The 26,602-nt window shown below is 36.6% G+C and overlaps 1 long non-coding RNA gene across 1 annotated transcript; it reads left to right on the forward strand.

Moving 5' to 3' along the window:
* The first annotated feature begins 2,323 nt into the window (after nt 1-2,323).
* LOC104001915 (uncharacterized) lies at nt 2,324-26,345 on the forward strand. Its single transcript, XR_673923.4, has 4 exons — nt 2,324-2,589; nt 24,592-24,689; nt 24,956-25,049; nt 25,858-26,345. It is a non-coding gene; the product is annotated as an uncharacterized LOC104001915 (long non-coding RNA).
* The last annotated feature ends 257 nt before the right edge of the window (nt 26,346-26,602 follow it).

The raw sequence follows: 26,602 nt of genomic DNA on the forward strand, positions 1-26,602 counted from the left end.
GGGAACCTCTGCTAGGAAAGTGAGGAAGGGAAATGTGGGATGGGCACCCCCACATACAGTCCCCACTGGGCTGCTGCCTAGTGGAGCTGTGAGAAAAGGACCACCATCCTCCAGACCCCAGAATGGTAGATCCATCGACAGCTTGTACCATGTGCCCAGAAAAGCCACAAACACTCAAGCCCAGCTTGTGAAAGCAGCCAGGAGGGAGGCTATACCCTGCAAAGCCACAGGGGTGGAGCTGCCCAAGACCATGGGAACCCACCTCTTGCATCAGTGTGACCTGGATGGTGAGAAATGGAGTCAAAGGAAATGATTTTGGAGCTTTCATAATTGACTGCCCCACTGGATTTCAGACTTGCATGGGGCCTTTAGGCCCTTCATTGTGGCCAATTTTTTCCATTTGGAATGGGTGTATTTATCTAATGCCTGTACCCCTGTTGTATCTAGGAAGTAACTAACTTGCTTTTGATTTTACAGGCTCGTAGGCGGAAGGCACTTGCCTTGTCTCAGATGAGACTTTGGATTGTGGACTTTTGAGTTAATGCTGAAATGACTTAAGACTTTGGAGGTCTGTTGGGAAGACATGGTTGGTTTTAAGATATGAGAACATGAGATTTGGGAGGGGCCAGGGGTGGAATGATATGGTTTGGCTGTGTCCCCACCCAAATATCATCTTGAATTGTAGCTCCCACAGTTCCCATGTGTTGTGGGAGTGACCTAGTAAGAAGTAATTGAATCTTGGGGATGGGTCTTTCCTGTGCTATTCTTGTGACAGTGAATAAGTTCCACAAGATCTGATGGTTTTATAAAGGGAGTTTTCCTGCACATGTTGTCTTCTCTTGTCTGCTACCATGTGACATGTGCCTTTCACCTTTGGCCATAATTTTGAGTCCTCCCCAGGCAGGTGGAATTGTGAGTCCATTAACCCTCTTTCTTTTGTAAATTGCCCAGTCTCAGGTATGTTCTTTATCAGCAGTGTGAAAATGGACTAATACAGTGGTCTTGGTTAAGAAACAAAAGAATTTTCTAGATTACCAGACAAAGACTTTTATTCTCTTCCTCCACTTTCTCCCAGAGTCTATCTGTCAGTGCTAAACTACCTGGAGCTAGGGGTAGAGTGACATAAGCACCCCTGTGGCCACCACCAGTGGGACTTTACTGGGTCGGAACCAAAACCAGAAGAGTCCTGGTTCTCATCCTCAGCCTGCAGTGACTATTGGCTGACTACTGCCTATGTTCACTGAAAGCTCAAAGGGCTCTACAATCTGCAGATGGCAAAGCCAGCCATACATGTGTCCTTCCCTTCAGGTAACAGGTTGGTCCAGGCAGGGTTGGTTCAGAGATACCAGCCAGGAGCTAAATACTAGAGTCACAAGCCTTAGCAATCTGCGTGTTGTTCCATTGTACTGAGGCTGAGCTAGGCACTCACACCATGAGACAAAGTCCTTCCCACTCTTTCCTCCCCTTTCCACAGCCAGAGGATCCTCACCCCACGGCCACTGCCACCACAGACCCATAGGAAGTACTACCAGGCCACCACTGATGTTCCTTTAGGATCCAAGCTCTCTTCAGTTAGCTTGTGGAGACTATTGCCTGGTCTGGGACTCACCCTTCAGTGCAGTGGGGCTCCCTTTTGGCCCAGGGAAGATTCAGAAATGCTATCTAAGAGCCAAAGCCTATAACTGGGGACACCAGAAGCCCACTTAGTGCTCTAAACCACGTGGCCAAACTGGTGCCTGAAGTGCAAGACAAAGTCTACTTTACTTTTCCCTTCACTTTTCTCAAGCAGAAGTCTCTCACCGTAGCCAACGCAGCTCACGATGGTCTGGGTCTCACCTGAGGCCAGCATGTCAGAGTTTCACCCTTCTCTTCAAGGCAGCAGGTTCCCTTCTGGTCCAGGGTATGTCTAGGAATTTTATCTGGGAGCTGGAGCCTGGAATGGGGGCCTCACAACTTTGACTGGTGTCTTATTTCACTGTGGATGAGCTAGTATCCAAGATGTAAGACAAAGTCTTCTTTAATCTTTCCTTTCTTCTCCTCAAGTGGAAGCAAGGGGTCTCTTTTGGAGTCATGAGCTGCGCTGCCTGGAGCTGTGGAAGCAGGTGTGCAAGCACTCCCTTAGCCTGCAGGCTAGTGTCTCAGTAGGTCATGTGCCCTCCAACTTCACTGGCTCTGAGCCCAGCTCAGCACAAGGATTTGTCTGGGAGTTGCAATCCTTGTGTCCTAGATTGCCTTTCAGGTTTATTTATGGCCCCAGGGCACTTTAGCACACAGTGGCAAGACTTGCCAGAACTCAAGTTCCCACTGCTGGGATGTGCAATTTCCTTTTAGTTAGGGCTGCCCTACATGCTCCCTCTGTGGACAGGTGTCTGCGGAGTTCAGCCTAGTTTTGCTTTTCGCTGTGACAGGGTAGCCCTGAGTTCAATGTAAAGTCTCACATCACTGCATTCTTCCTCTCCCAAGTGTACAGATTCTCTCTGTGTGTCATGCGGCTGCTGCTGTGGATTGAGGGAGGAGCGGCATCAGTAACCAAAGACTATCTTTCCTACGCCTTCAGTGCCTCTTTCTGTGATATGAAGTTAAAACAAGGTATGGTGAGTGCCCACTTCACTTTTGGTTCTTACGAAGGTGCTTCTTTGTGTGTAGATTGTTGTTAAAGCTGGTGTTCCTGCAGGTGGGACGATCAGTGGAGCCTTCTATTCAGCCATCTTGCTCCACCCTCTCTGCTAGGAATTCCCAATCCAGGATTTATCAGCAACCATATGACCATAGGTTATTGACTGTATACTCAAATTATCTCATATTGTTGCCACTATATTTTTGGTGTTAAGCTAAATAGTTTTCTCCTGCTTTCTTAGTGACATATATTCAACTAATTTATTGTTAGTCTTAGAGGTTTTTTTCCCCAATTGTTGGCTTTCATACAGCAGAGTCACTGCAAAATAGAATTTTATAAATAAAACTGTGACTATAATCTAAAGTGTGCTTATATATCATGGAAGGGTAGGATCGTTGCTCACTGGTTTCTGCGCCTCAGCACACATACAAATACATGTTACTATATCATTTGAGTAAAAAGGACAATATTATAGAAGAACCTGTAATTTTGAAGGTAAATAAGGAGGACACAGCCTATTAAGTGCACTGAAATTTGTAAATTGGGTAATTATTCACAACGGGCAGGAACACATTTAAACACTAGCGTAGGCTTTTTAGTCTGAAGGGCAAGGCAAAGTAATATCACCTGCTGTTAGTTTACAAAAAACATAGAGCTTTGAGAAGTTCAAATATTTGCATCATGAAATAGTTGAAGTCAGGTACTGTAGAAGATAAAAAGAAAAAAGTGAAAAGTCACAGAAATTAGGAAAAAAAATTATTTTATTGTATAAGAATAACTATTTAATATCTAGTGAATCAGAAAGTTTAAAGTGTTCACCCCCTTATATGACAATGTATTAAGAAATATTATCTTTACATTCTGTAAGTGAACAGAATCTAATTTTTATATTTTGCTTTGGCAAAGCCTGTGCGTCTATTTAATTTTATTTCAAGCATTTAAAGAACAGATTGCTATAGATATGTGGTAGAAATATTAAGAAATGTGGTTTGTACTTTAAAAGACTTCTTCTAAGGTCTTAATTTAGGGGCCAGTGTAAGGCAAATTGCTTAAAAGACTAAATTTCCATCTAAATTAAATTCCTTTCAAAATAACAAGAACAACAAAGCTTAAATTACTGCAAAGGGAACAATAGTTTGATTACAAAGTCTTTGGGAGTACTATTTTGGAAGTGGTGTCTAGAGCCAATATCTGCCATGCAGCACCCACCTCCGCCTCAGCTGTTCAGTACTGTTCATAAAACCCAGGCGCTAGGAAGGAAGTTAACCCTTCGGGATTTTTTATCAGTGTGCTGCCAAGCCTGATTTCTTTATGTTAAAGTTTTTAACAAAATAGGAATATTAGAAAAGAAAAGTGTTTTAGTTGAATATTTCCTACTCACTGAACCTCCTCCCAGGAATTATTGGCAGAATGAATGAAAGTGGAAAAAATTAACATTTCTCCAGGGACTATAGATTTTTTTCAGTAATTCTTTACGTTTTGAATTAAATATACTTGTCATTAAGAAATTTGGAAAAAGGAACTCACAATGGTTAATAAGGGCCCAAGATCACATGCCTGAAATGTAACAGAATTGAAATTCAATTTCAGATTTGTAATAATTTGAAGTCTGTAATCTTTATGTTAATATTTTTTGATGTTATAAAAGTATATATGTATTTACAAAATGTCATACATGTGTTATATTTGTATGACATATCATAGCATGTATATGCATATACTTAAAGAATAATATTAATTGATATATTTGTACCTGCCACTCGGTTTAAGAAATTAAAAATTATCTGTGTTTTTGAAGACTCCTGAATATTGAAATTGCATTCACTCTTTCTTCACTCAATGTAACAAATAGCTTCAGTTTTGTTTTAGTCATTTTTTCCTATTTTATATTTCACCAAATGTTTAATCCTTAAACTGCATATTCTACACCTGGATCGGTTTTTAAGTGATATAAGTGCTTTATCTATTTTCATCGTCATATTGTACTCCATTTTCTGAAGATACAATTTATGCATTCTTGAACATTTGGATTGTTTACTTTTTTCTTTCCATTTTTACTGTAAACCATGCTGCTGAGAACATTCTAGTAGATGTCACCTTGTACACATCTGTAACAGTGCTTTGGTGAATATACAGATTATTGGAATTGCAAGGTCATAGAATATGTCCAACTTTAGCCACACATTAATGCAAAACTGAAAATTTGGGAGAAGCAGTATACAATTTCAGAAACAGAAAAATAGTTTTATTTATTTCATATCCTCACAAACACTTGGCTTTAAAAGACTTTTTATAATTGACTAATTTGGTAGGTGTGGAAAAAAATGTGTCACTGTTTTTCATTTTTATATTATTGGAATTAAATATTTTAAAAAATCTTTTCATATAATTTTCTTTTTTTTTTTACATTTGAGGATAGCCAAATGCTTATTTACATTTTTACCCATTTTTTCTATTGAGTTGTTAATTTTTTCCTCAACGATTATCATAATTCTTTTTTTTGAGACAGAACCTTGTTCTGTCACCCAGGCTGGAGTGCAGCAGTGGCGTGATCTCGGCTCACTGAAAGCTCCGCCTCCCAGGTTTAAGCAATTCTCCTGCCACAGCCTCCCGAGTGGCTGGGACTACAGGCGCATGCCACCTCACTGGCTAATTTTTTGTATTTTTAGTAGAGACAGGGTTTCACTGTGTTAGCTAGGATGATCTCGATCTTCTGACCTCGTGATCCTGGCCTCTGCCTCCCAAAGTGCTGGGCTTAGAGGCATAAGCCACTGCACCTGGCCGATTATTATAATTCTTTATATCATAGATATTAAACTTTCTGCAGTCCCATATGCAGCAGGCTCTTCTACTCGGGCGTGAGTAGTGTTTTGTCTTGTTTTCTTAATTAAATTTTAATTTGAACTCAGTGTGGATTGACCTTCACTTGAGGGAAATAATACAGAGAGATCTTGCATACCATTTCCCTAATTCCCCTTTATGGTAACATCTTGCAAAAATATACTACAATATCATAACCAAGGTATTGACATTGATACAGTCAAGATACAGAACATTTCCATCAACACATGGATTCTTCATGTTCTTTTGAAACCACATCCAGTTCCCACTTGCCCCATCCCCTTTTTAATCCCTGGCAACTAGCGGTCTTTTCTCAATTCCTATAATTCTGTCATTTCAAGAATGTTATATAAAGAGGATAGTGCTGCATGTAGCCTTCTGAATTGGCTTTTGTCACTCAGCATAATTACCTGTAGGCTCATTAAGTTTTTGTGTGTATTAGGAGCTCATTCTGTTTTATTATTGAGTAGTGTTCTGTCGAATGGATCTATCTTATTTGTTTAACCATTCATCCATTGAAGGTTCTCTGGGTTTTTTTTCTAGTTTTTGATTAATATAAATAAAGCTACTATTAACATTTCAGTACAGGTTTTTGTGTGAACCTGAGAACCTGTGTTTTTACTGCTCTGGGATAAAAGATAAATGTCCAAGAATGTGATAACTGAGTTTTATGATAGCAGCATATTTAATTTTTTTTTTTTGAGACGGAGTTTTGCTCATCACTCAGGCTGGAGTGCAGTGGCACGACCTCAGCTCACTGCAACCTCTACCTCGTGGGTTCAAGCGATTCTGTACCTTATCCTCCAGAGTAGCTGGGACTACAGGCATGCACTACCACACCTGGCGAATTTTTGTATTTTTAGTAGAGACAGGGTTTCACCATGTTGGCCAGGCTGGTCTTGAACTCCTGACCTCAGGTGATCCACCTGACTCAGCCTCCCAAAGTGCTGGGATAACAGGCGTGAGCCACTGCATCTGGTCTATTTAATTTTTATTAAGAAACTGACAAACTGTTTTCATTGTGGCCATAATATTTTATATTCCTACTAGCAATATATTATTTATCTAGTGTCTCTGCTTTCTTGTCAGATTTTTGTGTTTTCTTCTTCTTTTTTTTTTCAGATTTTAACCATTCTGACAGTTATACAGTGATAGTTCATCTTTTTTTTTTTTTTTTGAGAAGGAGTCTCGCTATGTTGCCCAGGCTGGAGTGCAATGGCACGATCTCGGCTCACTGCAACCTCTGCCTCCTAGATTCAAGCAATTCTCCTGCCTTAGCCTCCCAAGAAGCTGGGACTACAGGCACGCACCACCAGGCCTGGCTAATTTTTGTGTTTTTAGTAGAGACAGGGTTTCACCATGTTGGTCAGGCTGGTCTTGAACTTCTGACCTCAGGTGATCCACCCACCTCAGCCTCCCGAAGTGCTGGGATTACAGGAGTGAACCACTGCTCCTGGCCTTCATCTTGGCTTTAATTTGTATTTCTCTGTCATTCATGATGTTGAACATCATTTCATGTGCTCCTTTGACATGTTTATATCCTCTTAATTGAAATGTCTCTTCAGGACTTTGGCCTATTTTCTGGATGGGCTACTGGATTTTTTAATGTAGAGTTTTGAGAGTTCTTTATGTATTCCAGATACCAATCCCTTTTTGGATATGTAAATGCAATATTTTCTTCCAGAAAAAGTTTGAAGATTTTAAAAATTGTTTTCTGCTTGCTTTCTCTTTTTCTTGTTCCTCTGTTTTCTTTTCTTTCATCCTTTTGTGCTACTGGAACATATTTTTAAAATTTCATCTTGACTTTGTAAATAATGTTTATCCCTTTGTGTAGGTTTCTTGGTGGTTATTCTGAGTATTACAATATTATTACAATATAAATATATAATTTATCACAGCCTACATATTCAAGTTTTATGACTTTGAGTGAAGTATTTAGGACTTGCTTCTATTGAGGCTATTTTACCTTCCTGCTTTGTCTTGAAAATTATAATTTCTTAGACTGCGTTAAAATTTTTATTTCAATCATCACATACATTTTAGATCATGGTATAATTTTTGTTTTAATCACTGCATATGATTTAGAAAACCTATGATGAGGATAATCTATGTATTTACCCACAGTTCTGCTCCTTCTGTTGCTGTTTTTTTTTTCTCTTCCTGATGTTTCCAGACTTCTTCTTTCATCATTTCCTTTCCTTTTAAATAATTTTCTGTAAGCATTCTTTAAGGATAGATCTGCAATTGACAAATTATTTTACATTCTTTTTGTCTGAAAATGTCTTTATTTCTACTTCATTCTTGCTGGATAGTTGTAGCTGATATACAATCCATGGTTGGTAGTTCTCTGCTTTCAGTGTTTGAAAAATGTTGTGCCACTTCCTTCTGGTCTCCACAGATTCACATGAGAAGTCCACTGTTTTTAAAATCAGTGTTACCTCTAGGTAATATGGGTATTTATCTCAGGCTGCTCTCAAGACTTTTGGTCTTTAGTTTTTAGAAGTTTAACTGTGATAGTTCCTAGTACAAACTTCTTTTGGTTTATTTTAATGAGTACCTGGTTGGGAGATGAGGGAGAACATTCTGGAGCTAAAATCCATGAAGCGTGGGGGCCCCCATAAAACTTTAGCCCCCAGGAGTATCTCACTTTCAGGCTAGCCCACTTCTTCTCTAAGAATTCTTCAGAGGCACCATACACACATTCTGACTAGTTTGTGGCTCTAGCGACTTCTGCTTTTGGTAAGCTGATCTTAGCTGTAATTCCCTTATTGATCTGTCTCTGTAGACTTTGTGGTGACCTGAATTCTGAAAGATTGAAGAAAAGTCATTGAATTTCAGTCTTCTTAGCTTTTTCTCATTGCTAGAATGAGAGTGATGACTTTAAACTCTATATGTTAAAGCTGAAACCCAAAGTCCTATCATCTTTCTTTGTATTTATTTCCATATGTACCAAGTATAGCAACTTTGAATAATGATGAATTCCCTTTTACCTTACAGTTCTTCTCATTTTCATCTATTTTTCTTGTCTTATTTCGCTAGCTAGTATTTACAGCACAATGTTAAATAGAAAGGGTGAGAGCTGGTTGTCTTGACTCATTACTGATATCAAAGGAAATATTTTTAAATTTTACCATTTAGTCTATTATGAACTATTGGCATTTTTGTAGACATCTTTTTTGAGGTAAAAAGTAGCCCAAGTATTATTTTAGCTCTGAATAAGTATTATAAATTGATATGTTGCTTTGTCAAATGCTGTTACTATAATCGTTGAAATAATTATGCATCAGTTAATACATTTATATGTATTTTAATGATGAACTAATTTTTCACTTCAGGAATTAATCCAATTCTGATATAATTTGTACCCATATCTGAATTCAGCTTGCCATTATTTTGTTTAGTATTTATATATGCATGTTTGCAATTAGCCTATATTTTGTCTTTTTGTAAAAATTTTGTCAGACTTTTATGTTAATATTATACTAAGTTAATGAGTTTCAGTGGTCTTTTTATATATTTTGAAAGTCTTTGTATAAGAACTATCTTTTTTTTTTTTACATTTTGGAAAGAACTTGGCTATAAAACCTTTGTATTACTGCTCCTTCATTTATAGAAATATTTTAAACTACTGATGCAATTTTCCTAAAGGTTAAAGGTACCATTTTTATTTGTTCTTGAATGCTTTGACACATATTTTTCTAGAATTTTTTCCATTTTTTTCTTGTTTCTAAATATATTGGCATAAAGGCATTTCTTCTAATATTTTCTTATTATCTGTTCAAGTTACTCAGGATCTATAATTTTGTTCCTTTTTATATTACTAATATTAATTATTTTACTTTTTCTTTCACTTTTTTTTTTGTTGGTGGTGGGTTTGTTGTTGTTGCTGTTTTTGACAGAGTCTCACTCTGTTGCTCAGGCTGGAGTGCAGTGATGGCTCACTGCAACCTCCTGCCTCCTGGGTTCAAGTGATTCTCCTGTCTAAACCTCCCAAGTAGCTGGGATTACAGGCATAAGCCACTATACCCAGATAATATTTTTGTATTTTTAGTAGAGACGGGATTTCACCATGTTGGTCTGGCTGGTCTCAAACTCCTGACCTCAAGTGATCCTCCCGCCTCAGCCTCCCAAAGTCCTGGAATTACAGGCATGAGCCACCGTGCCTGGCCTATTCTTTATCTACCTTTCTTTTCTTTGTCTTTATTTTGTGATTCCTTTTCTAACATTTTACATGAACCACCTCACCTGGCCACTTTCACATTTTTCTTGATTAATCATAAAACATATTTCATTTTAATAGTCTTTTCAAAGACACTGGTTTATGTTTTATTGTTTCTCTGGTTTTTGTTTGTTTTGGTTTCCATTTTATTAATCTTTATTATTATTATTACTTGAGATGACGTTTCACTCTTGTCACCCGGGCTAGAGTGCAATGGCAAGATCTTGGCTCACTGCAACCTCCGCCTCCTGGGTTCAAGAGATTCTCCTGCCTCAGCCTTACAAGTAGCTGGGATTAAAGACACCCACCACCATGCCTGGCTAATTTTTTTGTATTTTTAGTAGAGACAAGGTTTTACCACGTTGGCCAGGCTGGTCTTGAACTCCTGACCTCAGGTGATCCACCCACCTTGGGCTCCCAAAGTGCTGGGATTGCAGACCTATTCTTTATCTACCTTTCTTTTCTTTGCTTTTATTTTGTGATTCTTTTTCTAACATTTTATGTTGATTATACTTCATTAATTTTCTTCTTTTCTTAAAAAACACAATATCTTCTTAAGATTAAGATGTATTTATATTTCATAAATTTTTATGATTTTATGATTGTTTTACACAATGTATTTTTACATATCTATGTAGGTCTCTTTTTCATTGTTAGAATTTAAAAAATTTTTCAATTAAATGAGAATTATACAGTTATATTTTTATTAGTAATTCTGTCTTCATTTCATTTTGGTGGGTGAATAAATTATGTATGTGATATGTTTTGGCTGTATCCCCACCCAAATCTCATCTTGAATTGTAGCTCCCATAATTCCCACGTGTTGTGGGAGAGAGCCGGTGCGAGAGAATTAAATCATGGGGGCGGTTTCCTCCATACTATTCTCGTGGTAGTGATTAAGTCTCATAAGATCTGATGATTTTATAAAGGGAAATCCCTTTTACTTGGTTCTCATTCTCTTTTTGCCTGCCCTCATGTAAGATGTGCCTTTTGCCTTCCACCATGATTGTGAGGCCTCCCCAGCCAAGTGGAACTGTGACTCCATTAAACCTCTTTCCTTTATAAATTACCCAGTCTCAGGTATGTATTTCTCAGCAGCGTGAAAACGCACTAATACAACATGATATGTAGCTCATTTGAAATGTTTAAGACATAATTTATGCCATAGCATGTGGTCATTTTTTATACTTGTTTCTTTTTGTAATTCTCATTTTATAAGTGTTCTGAAGAGAAAGTTTACTCATTTTTTGTGAACTGATTTATATTGTCCATAGTCTCAATTACTGTGAGAAACGAATTTAAAATATACCAATATAATGATGGATTTGATCATTCCTCTATTTTGTTTTATACAGCCAATTTTATTAGACTTAATCACAGTTTGCTTCTTTCTTGGTTTGTGTTATGCTTTCTTGCATGTCAGACCTTGCTTCTTGCACCTTTTCCTCCTTTTGAAACTATTTTTTTGGTATTTCTTTAACGACAGACTTATGGCAATTAAGGTTTTATTTTTCTGATTATTTCCCTGTGTTCTCCATATTCTGGAAATAGAGTTTCCTTGGTATGAAATTCTAGGATGACAGTTGTTTTATACTGGAGTTATAATTTTACTGGTTTTGAACTGGCTTCCGTTATTGCTTTGAAAATCCTGTGTCTACTTGTAGCCTGTTATTCTCCTTATGATTTGTTAGGATATCTGAATGACAAGTTTGGTATCTTAAGTAGGCAGAATAATGGTCCCCAAAAGATGCCCCTGTCTTAATTTCCAGAAACTGTAAATGTTTTATATGACATGACAAAAGAAAACTGAAGTTGCAGATGGAATTAAGGTTGCTAATCCTTGAGATGTGAAGATTATCCTGGGTTAATTGTGGGGGCCCAAGGTAAAGGCCAGGATCTTTTAAATTGAAAGATGAAGGCAGGAGAGTCAATGTCAGGGTCGAAAAGAGCTATGCTGCTTGTGTTGAAGATGGAAAAGGAAACAGTGAGTCAAGGTACGTGGGCAATCTCTGAAAGCTGGGAGAGGAAAGGAAACATTCTTTCCTAGAGCCTCCAGAAAGAACACAGCCCTGCAGACAGCTCAGTTTCAGCCCCATGAAGCCTCGTGAAGCCCCGTGAAGCCACGTGAAATCCCGTGAAGCCCCTTGAAATACTGTGAAATCCCGTGAAACCCTGTGAAGCCCCGGAAAACCCCCCTGAAGCCCCGTGAAGCCCCGTGAAATCCCGTCAAGCCCTGTGAAGCCCCGTGAAACCCCGTGAAGCCCCTTTTTGGCTTCCAACCTCCAGAACTTTAAGATAATAAATGCCTGTTAAGTTTCTAAGTTTGTGGTAATTTGGAAATGAGAATAGTCATTCAGAAACAAAGAAAGTTAATACAGTATCCTTCATCAGTTCTGGAAAGTCTCAACTATTTTCTCTGCAAAGTTTTTCTACCTGATTCTCTCCATGCTTTATTCTTGAAATTGGTTTAATAAATGTTATGTCTTCACCTTTGTCCTACAATTTGCTAAAATCTGTTATTTAATGTTTTTGTATCTTTGCTCTGAGTTCTGTATAGTTTATTCTGATGTTTTTACTAATGTTCTCTTTACAGGTATCTAATGTGCTCTTTAAAATATTCACCCAATTTTTTGTATGTTTACATTTTCTAGAGTTCTAATCTTTTTTCTTTTTTCTCTATAGAATCCACCATATGTATGTATGTGGATAGATAGATAAATATCTAGATAGATTAGATATACACATCTACATAGGTAAATAAATACAGATAGATAGATAGATAGATAGATAGATAGATAGATAGATAGATGTGGAGAGAGAGAATGAATTTCTCTGTTGTCCAGACTGGAGCATAGCTCATTGCAGCCCTGAACTTCTGGGTTTAAGCAAGCCTCCCACCTCAGTTTCCTTAGTAGCTGGGACTACAGGCACGAGCCACCATACCTGGATAATTTCTGTATTTTTTGTAGAGACAGTAGTTTCGCTATGTTGCCTAGGGTAGTCTCAAACCCCTAGGCATAAGCAATTCTGCTGCCTTGGCCTCCCAAAGTGCTAGGATTACAGGCATGAGCCGCCACAGCTGGCCTACATGGTCATTTTCATAGTCTCATCCTCGCTGTCTCTTTTTTTGAAATACTACTGACAATTTTATTTTTTAGCTCTTCAAACATACTAAGTAAATGAAATTTCATTTAATTCAATGTTAATTCTGACATTGTAGTCTGAAAATCTGGTTATCCAGTTTGTGTTTCAAAACAGTCCCACTTATGGTTTTGCATTTATTCTAGCATTTTGCTATTTTGTTATTTTCTTGAAGCCTCTGATTTTTGGAACCTTATCTGTGCCAACGTTTTGAAACCTAGGCTTGAATTTAGTTATGCCTCACAGGAATTATATTTGCTTCTTTTCAATATTTATGAGTACAGATCAACCTAGCATTAGCTTATATTTTAGTTTGGGTTTTTCTAGAGGGGAATCCACAAAGATTTTTTTGATTGACATTTCAAACCTTCACAAAAGTGGGCTTGGATTGTGGTTAGAAACTTTCAGAAAGACATTTTCCTTCAGAACTATGATTGAGAAAGGTAGCTATCTCCACCGTCTACAAAGAGGATGTTTTTGTTGTGGTGGTTTTGTTGTTTTTATGTTGCTGTTGTTAACAGTGTTGGCTGTGTCTTTTCTCATGTGTCTCAGCTTTCTGTGAGAATGTCTGATCAAGCTGCCCACTTTGTGCTGGCCCTAGGTTCTACACTACGTGTGTTTCATGGAATCCTATGAAGACAAAAGTTCTGGGTCATTAGGTTGGGAGATGCCACCACAAGCAAACAGCAGTTTTAGTGTCTGTTTTTCTTACTAAATTCTCACTTTCATGTTGTTTATGACCCCAGAATATTTCTTTATTTTCTTGACACATCTATGCTTACAAAAGGACATTCTTCAATATTTTGCCCTGATGTTTTATTATTCTAAACAAGAAGATTTTATGGAATGTAGTCCACTGACATGCTAGAAATATCTCCAAGTTTATGTGTTTCAAGCCAAAGTAGAATGAGAAACATTCTGAAGTAGTTTCTGAAGTCTTTCTCTTCTAATCATAAAATTTAACAATTGTGATTGTGGATGCTGAGTCCTCTGCATTTAGTTCTTTCCCCCTACATCAAAAATTTTTATTGGATGAAATTATATAACCTCTAAGATTTGTCTCAAAATTTTTTGAGTATGGAGAAAGTGGATGAAATGTGGATGAAACCAGAGTGGACAGAGTGAATGGGTCATGGTCAAAGGTGGGTGATGGGTACGTGGGGATTCGTTGTATTTTTCTTTCTCCTTCATGAAATAAATTTTAAATTTCCATAATAAATGGTTACAAATAAATAACACTTCTGAAATCCTACTATGAGTCCATGCTTTGGAATATACAGAAGGGAATTCCTTTTCCATTTAGTAAATAGAATGAATCATCTTCAGTCTATTCATCATCTAATATAGTATCTGGCAGAGTGCTTAGTGATTATTGATGAAAATAAACATTCTAAACAGCTAAAAACATTTGATAAATATGAACTTTTATATACAAATCTGAAAAGAGCTTGAATATAAAACATATTAAAAATTGTAATTATCCAAGATTAAGCCCTGAAAAGTAGAGCCAGACTGTTCCTTAACTTTTTAATCTTTTGATCTTAGACTTTATTGAAGAACTACAAGATTAAGTCATTACCAAATAGATATACGATTTTAGTGAAAATATCACTTATGCAACTTATAAAAATGACTAGACATCAATTTTTCTATGGCAATAATTATCCTTAAACTTAGTAGAAAATGAGTAGATTACCAAATATACTGAAAATGAGTAGATTACCAAATATACTGAATGTTGAGTAGATTATGTTCTCGTCTAAGTAGGCACTCTGTATTACTGGACATAGATTGAGCTGCTCAGGAATGAAGTGTATCTCAATGAAGCCTCAGTAATTGGTTCTGTATTACATTATTTCCTTGGTACACATTGACTAGTAACAGTGTCCTATAGGAATTAACACACTTTATTTCCCATAATTATATTTTACTTTATATCTTGCTATTTAATTATACTGCATAAGTGCTTTTCCATATGTTTGTTAAAACTTGTGGAATAGGGCATTTTACACTTAAAAAATAGCCAAACATTTGTTTTGCAGCTCATACCTTTCCTTCAGCACATTTCACATTATATGATTATTGTTTCATCAAATCATTCATATCTTTTACTATTTGTTTGAGTGCAAAATTAACTCTCATTACAAAAAGAATAGGGAGAAGAACTACCTTGGATTTTTATTTCAGTAACCTGGCTTTCCTTCTGAGCAGGCAAAACATAATTAAAGGTCAAACTTGGTTTAAAGTATATTCTAATCTGATCGTTAGGCAGTTTGTCTCCAGTGGATGAGCATTCTTGCACTCTGATTGTTTCATGTAGGTGGTAGCTGGTTGCAAGAAAGGAGGTGCGTGGCTGATATGACTGGTGGGTTCAGATTTTATGACACTTCCTCATTTCCAGGTAGCATTCTTTTCCTACATGTTATTAACTAAGTATAATCCTCCTCCTGCCTCCTGGGTGTGGCTTGTGCAGGAGTCATTCTTGACAGTTATCTATGTTTGGTGCCACTCGTGAGCTGCCTCCTTTCAATTTGGAGAATGCTCCAGGTGTGCTCTTTGGCTTCCCTGGTGTTGCAGGAAGTCAGGGACCCCGAATGGAGGGACCGGGTAGAGCTGTGGCAGAGGAACATAAATTGTGAAGATTTCATGGACATTTATCAGTTCACAAATACTTTTATAATTTCTTTTGCCTGTCTTTACTTTAATCTCTTAATCCTGTTATCTTTGTGAGCTGAGGATGTACCTCACCTCAGGACCACTGTGATAACTGTGTAAACTGTACAAATTGATTGTAAAACATGTGTGTTTGAACAATATGAAATCCGTGCACCTTGAAAAAGAGCAGAATAACAGTGATTTTTAGGGAACAAGGGAAGACAACCATAAGGTCTGACTGCCTGTGGGGTCGGGCAAAAAGAGCCATATTTTTCTTCTTGCAGAGAGCCTATAGATGTATGTGCAAGTAGGGAACATATCGCTAAATTCTTTTCCTAGCAAGGAATATTAGTATTAATACCCTGGGAAAGGAATGCATTCCTGGGGGGAGGTCTATAATTGGCCGCTCTGAGAATGTCTGTCTTATGCGGTTCAGATAAGGACTGAGATACACCCTGGTCTCCTGCAGTACCCTCAGGCTTACTAGGATTGGGAAAAACTCCGCCCTGGTGAATCTGTGGTCAGACCGGTTCTCTGCTCTTGAAACCTGTTTTCTGTTATTTAAGATGTTTATCAAGACAATATGTGCACCGCTGAACATAGACCCTTATCAATAGTTCTGCTTTTGCCCTTTGCCTTGTAATCTTTGTTGGACCCTTATCAGTAGTTCTGCTTTTGCCCTTTGAAGCATGTGATCTTTGTACCTACTCTCTGTTCTTACACCCCCTCCCCTTTTGAAACCCTTAATAAAAACTTGCTGGTTTTGAGGCTCAGGCGGGCATCACGGTCCTACCGATATGTGACGTCATCCCTGGTGGCCCAGCTGTAAAATTCCTCTCTTTTTACTGTCTCTCCTTATTCCTCAGCTGGCCGACACTTATGGAAAATAGAAAAAAACCTATGTTGAAATACCGGGGGTGGGTTCCCCCAATACCCTGGCTCACACTTGACTTCACACAGGTGTTGTGCCTTCCTCTGGATTCTGGATGTGACTTCGATTCTGTCCCTGTCCAAGCAGCACAGTTCCCATCCCTAACTACAGTCATCTTACTGCAGTCAGTAAAGTGTAACCCCTGTACATTCCACATAGGAACTAGGGGCAATATGGAAAGACATACCCCAAATCTCCCTCTCCTTGTCCATGTTACAGTGCCTCGTGTACTTTGCAGAGATTGTTCCCCAGGTTGGTATATGATTGCCATTGAAGAAACCACTAACCCAAGGTCTAAAATGTAAACCTCAATTGTACAACGTATTTCCCTCTCTCTGGGCATCAGGAAATTGAACTTCCTCCCTCTCCTCCCTTCCTTATTCACTTTCATGGCCTCTCAGTTTTTTAAAAAATTCTATCCATGTTATACCCGCTACTGCTATGCTGTCTCTCTACAATGTGAGAGAATTCTAAGGGCATATATCATTCAGCATGGTTGTTGATTCACAAAGTTGATGAATAGGCAAAGAAAAATGGCAGTCTTTATCCACACAATACATGAGCTTGCACAGCTAATTGTTTTGCTGCAAATTCCATTTTGCACAGAAGAAACTTTTTATTTGTATTCCTTCTATAACATTACTAATCTTCTCTGCAGGCAAATGAACCGCCTGGGGCAACTAAGCTTAAAGTGATGTATTAGTAAAGACATTTCACAAAGACACATTAATACTTCTCAATTTTTTTTCTTTGTTGAATTACATGTGTTGCAAATCTGTTGTGGATCAGTTTTTGGTAAGAAAGTTTATACTCAACAACAGAAAATAAGAATGGAATAAAAAATGTAGAATAAGATAAACACTAAAATGCAGCAGAAATTCCTGTGTAACTTAGGCATTGTTATGCTCTCAGACCAAAAAATGGAAGCAAGAGCTCTAAAACTTTTGTAAAAACATCTGCCCAGCAACTGTCTATCAAACCTTGAACTGACATCTCCCTTATTATTGATCCTTGTGGCCAAGGATAATTGTTTCACTTGAAAACCTTCCTCTTGCTTTACCTCCCTGAATACATTCGCATATTTCATTGTAACGTTCAATACTGAATAAACATTATTTTCTTTTTAAGAGCCTTTATGTTAATTATTTAGGTTTAACACATATATGCAGTGTCTCACTGAACAGAAAACAAGATTTAACAGTTCTCTATTACTCTGTATTTCACAAACAATTCTCTTTACTACAGCACCTTTTTAAAATCAGCTGAACTTTTTTCAATTTTCTAGTGCTACTCTGTCCAATACAGTAGCAATTGAACACTATTATGTGGCCAGTAAAACTGAGATGTGCTGAAGATGTGAAATATATACTGGTTTTCAAAGGCTTAGTATAAAAAAGTCATGTGGAATATTTCAATAATATTTATGGTGTCTATTTGTTGGCGTAATAATGTTTTAGATATTTGGGGCTAAATAAAGTATGGTACTAAAATTACTTTTATGTTTTTCTTTTACTATCTTAAATATATCTATCAAAAAATTTCAAATTACACATGTGGCACTCCTTTACAATTTGCATTATTATTCTACTAGATAGTTCTGTTCTAATATATTAATTCTTCTAACCATGTTACCTAAATAAAATCATGCCTTTGCTGGGATGTGTTGGATAATCCTTTATGCAAACAAGAAAAAGCATAACTGACACTTAAATAAAGCAATTAAGCAAAATGCTGAAAGAATAATCTTAGTTGGGTGTTTTAAAATAGAAATGGAATTAAACTTTTGATTAGATTTTTTCCCCAAGATGGCAGATTAGAGGCTTTTAGCATGCTTTATCCACTTGGAAATAGCAAGATAATGCATAAAGATCAACTCTGTGAGATTCAATTCAGGAAGAAAAATGGGAATAAAGAGGAATCATGAAGTACACCCAGATGCTATGGAGGAGAACACTGGCAAACAGCCCCCATGATGGTGCCTGGCTGATAAAAGTAGAAATCCAGGTATATGAACCTGCTTTCCTGGACTAGCAGCCTGAGCCACCCTAGATCACTGAGCCACCACATAGATCACTGTGCAGCAGGGCTATCTCTGCTCCACATCTGGGCAGCTCTCAAAGGATTTGGAGGACCCATTCACCTGGTTCAGCAGCCTGAGCCATCCCACCCTTCCTGGACATAAATCATGGCAACGAGACCTGCTCTGCTCCACACCCAGGCTGATCTCCAGGCGGTCAGAGTACTTGCTTGACTGGTTCAGCAGCCTGAGTTTCCCCATACCTCTTGTGCAGGGATCTTGGTGCAGGGGGGCCCTTTCTGCTCCAAGACTCATCCAGCCATTGTTTTCAAGAAACCCATCTCACACATAATGGCACCCATAGGCTCAAAGTAAAGAGTTGTAGAAAGGTCTATCACACGAACAGAAAACAGAAAAGAGCAAGGGTCACTATTCTTGTATCAGATAAAACAGACTTCAAACCAACAACAGGAAAAAAAAAAGGACAAAGAAGGGCATTACATAGTGACAAATGGTTCAATTCAGTAAGAAGACATAACTATTTTAAATATATATGCACTCAACATTGGAGAACCCAGATTCATAAAACAAGTGCTTCTAGAACTACAGAAGACTTAGACAACCACAAAATTATAGTGGAAAATGTTAATATCCCACTGTCAGTATTAGACAGATCGTTGAGGCATAAAACTAACAAATTCTGGACTTAAACTTGACACTTGACCAACTGGACCTAACATACGTGTACAAATAGTCCACCCATCAACCACAGAATATACATTCTTCTCATCTGCACATAGAACACACTCCAAGATTGACCACCTGATTGCACATAAAGCAAGTATCAGTAACTTTTTTAAAAATCAAAATCATATCAACCGTACTCTTGGACCATGATGGAATAAAAATAGAAATCAATATCATGATCTCTCAAAACCACACAATTACATGGAAATTAAACAACTTCCTCCTGAATGACTTTTGGGAAAATATAAAATTAAGGCAGAAATCAAAAAGTTATTTGAAATGAAAACAGGGATACAACATTCCATAATCTCTGGGATTCAGGAAAGCAAAGTTAAGAGGAAAGGTTATAGTGCTAAACACCTACCTCAAAAAGTTAGAAAGTTCTCAGATTAACAATCTAACATCACATATGGAAGAACTGGAAAAATAAGAACAAGCTAACCCCAAAGCTACCAGAAAAAAAGAAATAACAAAATTAGAGAACAACTGAATGAAATCTAGACCCCAAAATTTACATAAAAATAAATAAGACCAAAAGCTTGTTCTTTGAAAGCTTAAATAAGATTGATAGACCACTAGCTAAGTTAATAAAGAAAAAAGATAAAATCCAAATAAACACAATCAGAAATGACAAAAATAACATTACATTAGATCCCACAGAAATACTAAAGATTTTCAGAGACTGTTACGATATCTCTACACACACAAATTAGAAAATCTAGAGGAAATGGATAAATTAACACACAATTTCCCAAGATTCAGTCAGGAAGAAATTGAAACTCTGAGCCAACTAATACTGAGTTCAAAATTGAATTGGTAATTAAAATCTACCAATCAAAACAAGCCTTGGACCAGATAGATTTACAGCCAAATGCTACTAGATGTACAAAGAGGAACTGGTACCATTGCTACTGAGACTGTATCAAAAAAATGAGGAGTAACTCCTCCCTAATTCATTCTATGAAGCCAACAGCATCTTGATACCAAAACCTAGCTAAGACCCAATGAAAACAGAAAACTATAGGCCAATATTTGTAATGAACAAAGATACAAAAATCCTCAACAAAATACTAGCAAACTGAATTCAACAGCACATCGAAAAGCTAATTCGCCACAATGAAGTAGGCTTAATTCCTGGGATTCAAGCTTGTTTCAACATAGGTAAAACAATAAATGTGATTCACCACATAAACAGAATGAAAAACAAAAACCATGTGCATGTGGTCATCTCAATAGATGCAGAAAAATCTTTTGTTAAAAATAATAGAAAGCTACAGTGCTTCTATAACCTTATTGGGCTTATGAATCACTTGGGGGTCTTGTAAAAATGTAGACTCTTATTCAACACAGTATATCTTGACTGGGGCCTGAGATTCTTTATTTCTAACAAGCGGTAGATGATGCCAACAGTGCTGGTGCTCAGTGCCATGTGATTGGTTTTAATCAACAAACAACAGCAATTTGAAGAACGATGAGATTTGAAAGGTTATTTGTGCACTGGGACTTTTTCTCTCTTTCTCGTCTTACCTTCCATCACCCCCTAATTGCACCTGAGTTAGCCTGTTGGAGGATGAGAGGCCATGGGGAAGAGAACCCGGGTACCCCAACCTAAAGTCAGTCAGTTTAGCCCCAGCCAACAGGCTGCTAGCTGCCATCACTGTAAGTGAAGATATCCTGGCTTCACTCCAGCTAATCTTCCAGTTGACCATAGACACCTGAGCAAGTACAGCGGCTCTCAGTCAACCTGGTTCATACAGAAGATCTCCTCAACCAACACACGGAACCATGAACTAAATAAAATTGTTGTTTTAAAAATAAATAAACAATAAATTTTTGATTAGAGAAAATTAAATCTGAACGATTTAAATTTAATTTTCTTTTAAATTATTTTAATGCCATTATACATATTTGTCTTTAAACAAGTATATATAATTATACATAATTGCATGAATAATCAAATTATTTATCTTTTAAGTGCTTTTATGCTTCAATGTTCCTATCTTCATCAGCCTATCTTTATCGTCATCTTCACAGCATGTTAGCAAAATGGACAAGCTAATATGTAATCATCATATCTTTTCATGCTCAACTAATTATATATATGTATATGCATATATTTTCATATAATGTATGCATATATTTGTTTATATATGTGCATATACACTTGCCATTTTGCTTTGCAATAAATGGGTTTTTATCATGCATACTTTTCTTAATCTTTCACTTTCCACTCATACTTTCTTGTTGACATCATTCCAAGTCAACTTGAAATACTTGAATTTATTGTTTTTAATGGCTGCCGAGTATTCCAAGGTGCGAGTACAATGTAACGGTAATATATTCAAGTGTCCCTCTATTGATAAGCAATTATATTGTTTCTGGAGGTTTTTTGGGGGGTCCTTTTTTTCTTTTCTTTCATCGTTATTTTATTTTTTGCTATTACAACCAAGACATTCATAAATACCCCCATATCCATGTTATTTTGTAATTGGACTTTTATTCCTATGGGAGATGTTTCCAGGAATGATATCACTGTGAACAGATTTATATCTAATGCATACATGCACACACATTATAAAATGGTATTAAATAAAGATTGTTCTTTTGCATTTAAAAATAGTAGGATGATTTGTAGTTCTGTGGTAAGGCTGAGGATACAGTAATCTGATCCATATATGTGAATAAATGTGTGTGAAAAGAAAATAATACTGTTTTCAAGTTTTGCCAATTCAGTGATTGTAAAGTAATACTCTTTGTTACTGTAATCACTGTTTCTCCAACTACTAGTGAAACTGGACTTTTTTTTGTTTATTTATTGAGCATTTGTATTTGCTCTTCTGTAAACTGGCAATATAGAGCAGGAATATTTCATAGAATTTTCAAAGTAAGTAGAAATTTTTTTTAATGTTTTAAGTGGCTACACTTTGTCCACCATAGTGGACTGTGCAGATTTAGATTTTCAATCTGATTTTAATTTTTTCCTTTCATTCTCCAAGAATACTTTTGATATTACAGAAATTAACAGTTTACTATCACTACTTTTTAAAATTTTACTTTAAGTTCTGGGACACAAGTTCAGACGTGCAGGTTTGTTACACAGGTAAACATGTGCCATGGTGCTTTGCTGCACTTATCAATCCATCATCTAGGTTTTAAGCCCCACATGCATTAGGTATTTGTCCTAATGCTCCCCTTCCCCTTACCCCCACTCCACCGACAGGCCCTGGTGTGTGATGTTCCCCTCCCTGTGTCTATGTGTTCTCATTGTTCAACTCCCACTTATGAGTGAGAACATGCCATGTTTGGTTTTCTGTTCCTGTGTTAGTTTGCTGAGAATGATGGTTTCCAGCTTCATCTATGTCCCTGCAAAGGATGTGAACTCATTCTTTTTTATGGCTGCATAGTATTCCATGGTATATATGTGCCACATTTTCTTTACCTGGTCTATCACTGATGGGCATTTGGGTTGGTTCCAAGTCTTTCGTATTGTGAATAGTGCTGCAATAAACATATGTGTGCATGTGTCTTTATAGTAGCATGATTTATAATCCTTTGGGTATATACCCAGTAATGGGATTACTGAGTAAAATGGTATTTCTGGTTCTAGATCCTTAAGGAATCACCATACTGTCTTTCACAATGGTTGAACTAATTTATACTCCCACCAACAGTGTAAAAGCATTCCTATTTCTCCACACCCTCGCCAGCATCTGTTGTTTCTAGACTCTTTAATGATCACAATTCTAACTGGCATATTATCACTACATTTTTTAACATTTTGTTTTAAAATATTTATTGTATTTTAACTTGTGAAAGGGGTTAAAGTGATATTGTCAAATTTCATATCATTCCATTTTTAAATTTTATTAATAAACTTTGATATGACTTCACATTTTTATAATACATTTAACAAACAGGGTGAAAAAAGAGATAATATCTTGATAGTGCTTTATTATTTTTCTTTAATCATATAGACTATATTTTCAAACTTTGTATTTTAATATTTACTATTTAATAAATGCTATAGTTTTCAAACATCTTCTTCCATTCTATTTTTTTAAACTAACATTTCTTATTTGCCCACTTTAGTAGTTTTCATCTAGTTACGTTTACTAAAAATACAAACGTTAATAACTCGTTAGGATTTGAGATGAAGCAGTATAACTATCATACAAAGAGTCAATGTTTATTTTCTCCCTCAAATGTCTTCTTGGCAGTTATATTCTTTATTAGGATATATAGGATATAAGAAACAACTTGTGGCCCGGCGCAGTGGCTCACACCTGTAATCTTAGCACTTTGGGAGGCCCAGGCAGGTGGATCATCTGAGGTCAGGAGTTTGAGACCAGCCTGGTCAACATGGTGAAACCCCGTCTCTACTAAAAATACAAACATTAGCTGGGCGTGGTGGCAGGCATCTGCAATCCCAGCTACTCAGGAAGCGGAGGCAGGAGAATCGCTTGAACACACAAGGAGGAGGTTGCAGTGAGCCGAGATCACGCCATTGCACTCCAGCCTGGGCGACAACAACAAAACTCTGTCTCAAAACAAAAAACAAAAAATGAAAAACAAAAACCTGTGATTGTATTTCTTGACAAATCAAACCACCATATAAACTAGAAACTCATGTAACAGATTGCTAGTACTAAGTTGAGGTTATATGGTGTAAAAAATATATTTTCAAATTTATGCAACTGATTGGAAATCTTTTCTGTGGGATCATGTAACTGGAAGGTTATGCAATGAAGGCAGAACGGATTCTGATTTAATCTCTTCTAACATGCAGTGAATTTATATGATTTAGTCAATTGCAAAGAAGTCATATGTTTATTACAAAGAAGAAGCAATAAAAATAGGGCAGTTGTAATTTTTTTCATATCAAGAATGGGAAATGGGTTCACATATATAAATTCTTTCACATATGCTATCAAGATTTTATTTGTGCAGAAGACATGATATCACATTCTTTCAAGGTTGTAATTCACTGTTGATTTGACCATATAGTCTAGTTATATCATTTCACCAAAATAATTGTTCTTCATTTATTTTGAGTTAATGGATTTTAACATTTATCTCACATTTCACTGTTGTTTCAATAACAAAATAAACTTCCTACTTATAAAATTAATGCTTGCTTATGGTAGAAAATTTAGAAAATGTTAAAAAAAAGTAAAAATTAAAAGCTAGAAAGTAAAAAATGCGGAAAAAAAACACAATGAAATAAGCCTCAACTGTTATCATCAAATAAATACAGATACTTTTTATTTATAGAAACTATATAGCATAAACTATTTAAAAATGTTTAATAAATTGTGTTGTAACTCATACCTTTGGAAATATAGTTTTGTTTTGCTACGTGGTATTTCATACACTGACAAGCCAAGAATGCCAAATCACCATTTCATTGGTGCTGTCATATACAGGTGACAAACGAGATTCTACCCATGTCAGCAGACTGGAGATTGCAGTTCTTCAAACCTGAGTGTTAGGTGTCTCAGAGCAATATGGATTGCAGACAAAGGTAGGTTAAAGTGCTATTTGCCTGGAAATAAAAGATTTTGTTAGAATAAAACATAATCTTTAAATTGTCTGAGTCAAATGTTAATGTGTGCAAGCTTCTGGGCCACACATTTATTCAGGTTCCTTTCAAGTCCCTTTACCTGTGTTTTCATTGTTAATTTTTTTTTTCTCAAAGTTGGTTGTATAAATTAATTAAGCTGCAGGCCCCATAAAACCAGGATCTACCTCTGGTATCAGTTAAATATCTGTTTTTTTCCTACTTTTTAGCCTTAGAAAACAATGCTGTCAATCAAAAGTATCCTGCAAACTATGAAAATATTAGTCTTCTCTGATACAAGCTGCATAAAGCATCATAAAATGGGTAAATAAATTTTATAGGAGATCTTCTATTATACAAAACCAATAATTCATTTAAACATATCATTTGTTTTTTATCTACTTTGTTCCTTTTTGCTTAAAATTGTCCTTGAGAAGAGGACATTTAAAAATTAAACAGGTAAAACATTTGCATTTAGTATGCAAGCCCCACTTTTGTATTCATTTTCTCATTCATGTGTTAATTATGGACATCTATGCTATGTGAAACAAATGCTAGACACTGTGCTTGTCAGTTGACCTATTAAATCACATCCCCCACTTGAGGGATCAGGAAATACTATTTTTCTAGCTCTATTGCTCCTATGTAGATTCCCTGAACTGTCTACTTGAGTTTTCTTTTTTTTTTTTTTAGTGATTCTTACATGTCCTCACTCAGTTTTTAAAAATTTCCTTCCTAACCCTGAGTTCATTCTCTGGAATGAAAAAATTATATTAAACTCCTCCATAGTTTACAACTACCGCTTTACATAATCATGAGAGAAATCTGAAAAAGAATGTGAAGTAAAAGCTGATTTGTGGCAGCTAGAATGGCTGCTTTACTCATGCAGTCATTTATTAACCAATAAATAACCAAGGCATTGTAATCTTTAGGAATGTGAGCTTTTAAGTTACATGGGGGGCAAAATCTTGGCTTTATTGATAACTAAAAATTTGACCCTGGATAAGTCCTTTAAATTAAGTTGCCATATCAGTAAAATGACATAGTGTTTTATGTGTGTGTGTGTGTGTGTGTGTGTAAGTCATAGAGAAAGTATTTCTATGTTTTGACACATCTATCCCTTTCTACACAGATTTTACTGAAACTTGAGATCTGAATTAAAAACCAGCCTTAGAAGTTAATTTACAACTCTAAAGATAATGAGAACTTCAGAGAGGCTCACCCACCTCCTGAGTTATGCATGGACATTTTGAGGGAGGTGGCAGGGGGTGCAATACTGAGGCCCAGGACCATGGAGGCATCTCTTAATTGTGAAACTGAAGACATAGGACTTACCGTGTTTCCAAAACAGACTTTCTCAGAAGGGAGAAGAGAGACAGTTGCCTTACTCCCCACTATAAGCAGATACAATTCATATTTTTCCATTCCTTGATTACCATATAGACTTGGTGTGTTTAAGATATTTGACCTGGCTTTCATCACAATGGCCCTGGCATAAGAACGAAAGCACGGGGGAATCACACGCTTGTTTTTTGCTGTAAATCATAAAAAAATCTGTCTCTGCTCCAAAAACTTTGTGGGTGCATTTAGGACAGAATCAATAAAGGTGAATATTAAAAACCTAACAGTTGGCTGTGATGATTAAATATTCTGATACATGACAATGTTATCATAGTGGTACACATTAAGTGCTCAATTATGGTTTTCTACTCTTACAACTGGCTTCTTTTAAGCTCCTGTGAGTGAAAAGCCATCTTCCAGGTGCTATGTCACAGTACACCTGATAGAAAATTGGAAAACAATGACAGGATTACTAAAAGTTGTCCACATTCTTTATATCATTTCAGAATGCATTCATGAGGACTCTTAGAAAAATG

Source organism: Pan troglodytes, chromosome 14 (genome assembly GCF_028858775.2).
Source record: "Pan troglodytes isolate AG18354 chromosome 14, NHGRI_mPanTro3-v2.0_pri, whole genome shotgun sequence".
NCBI classification, from domain to species: Eukaryota; Metazoa; Chordata; class Mammalia; order Primates; family Hominidae; genus Pan; species Pan troglodytes.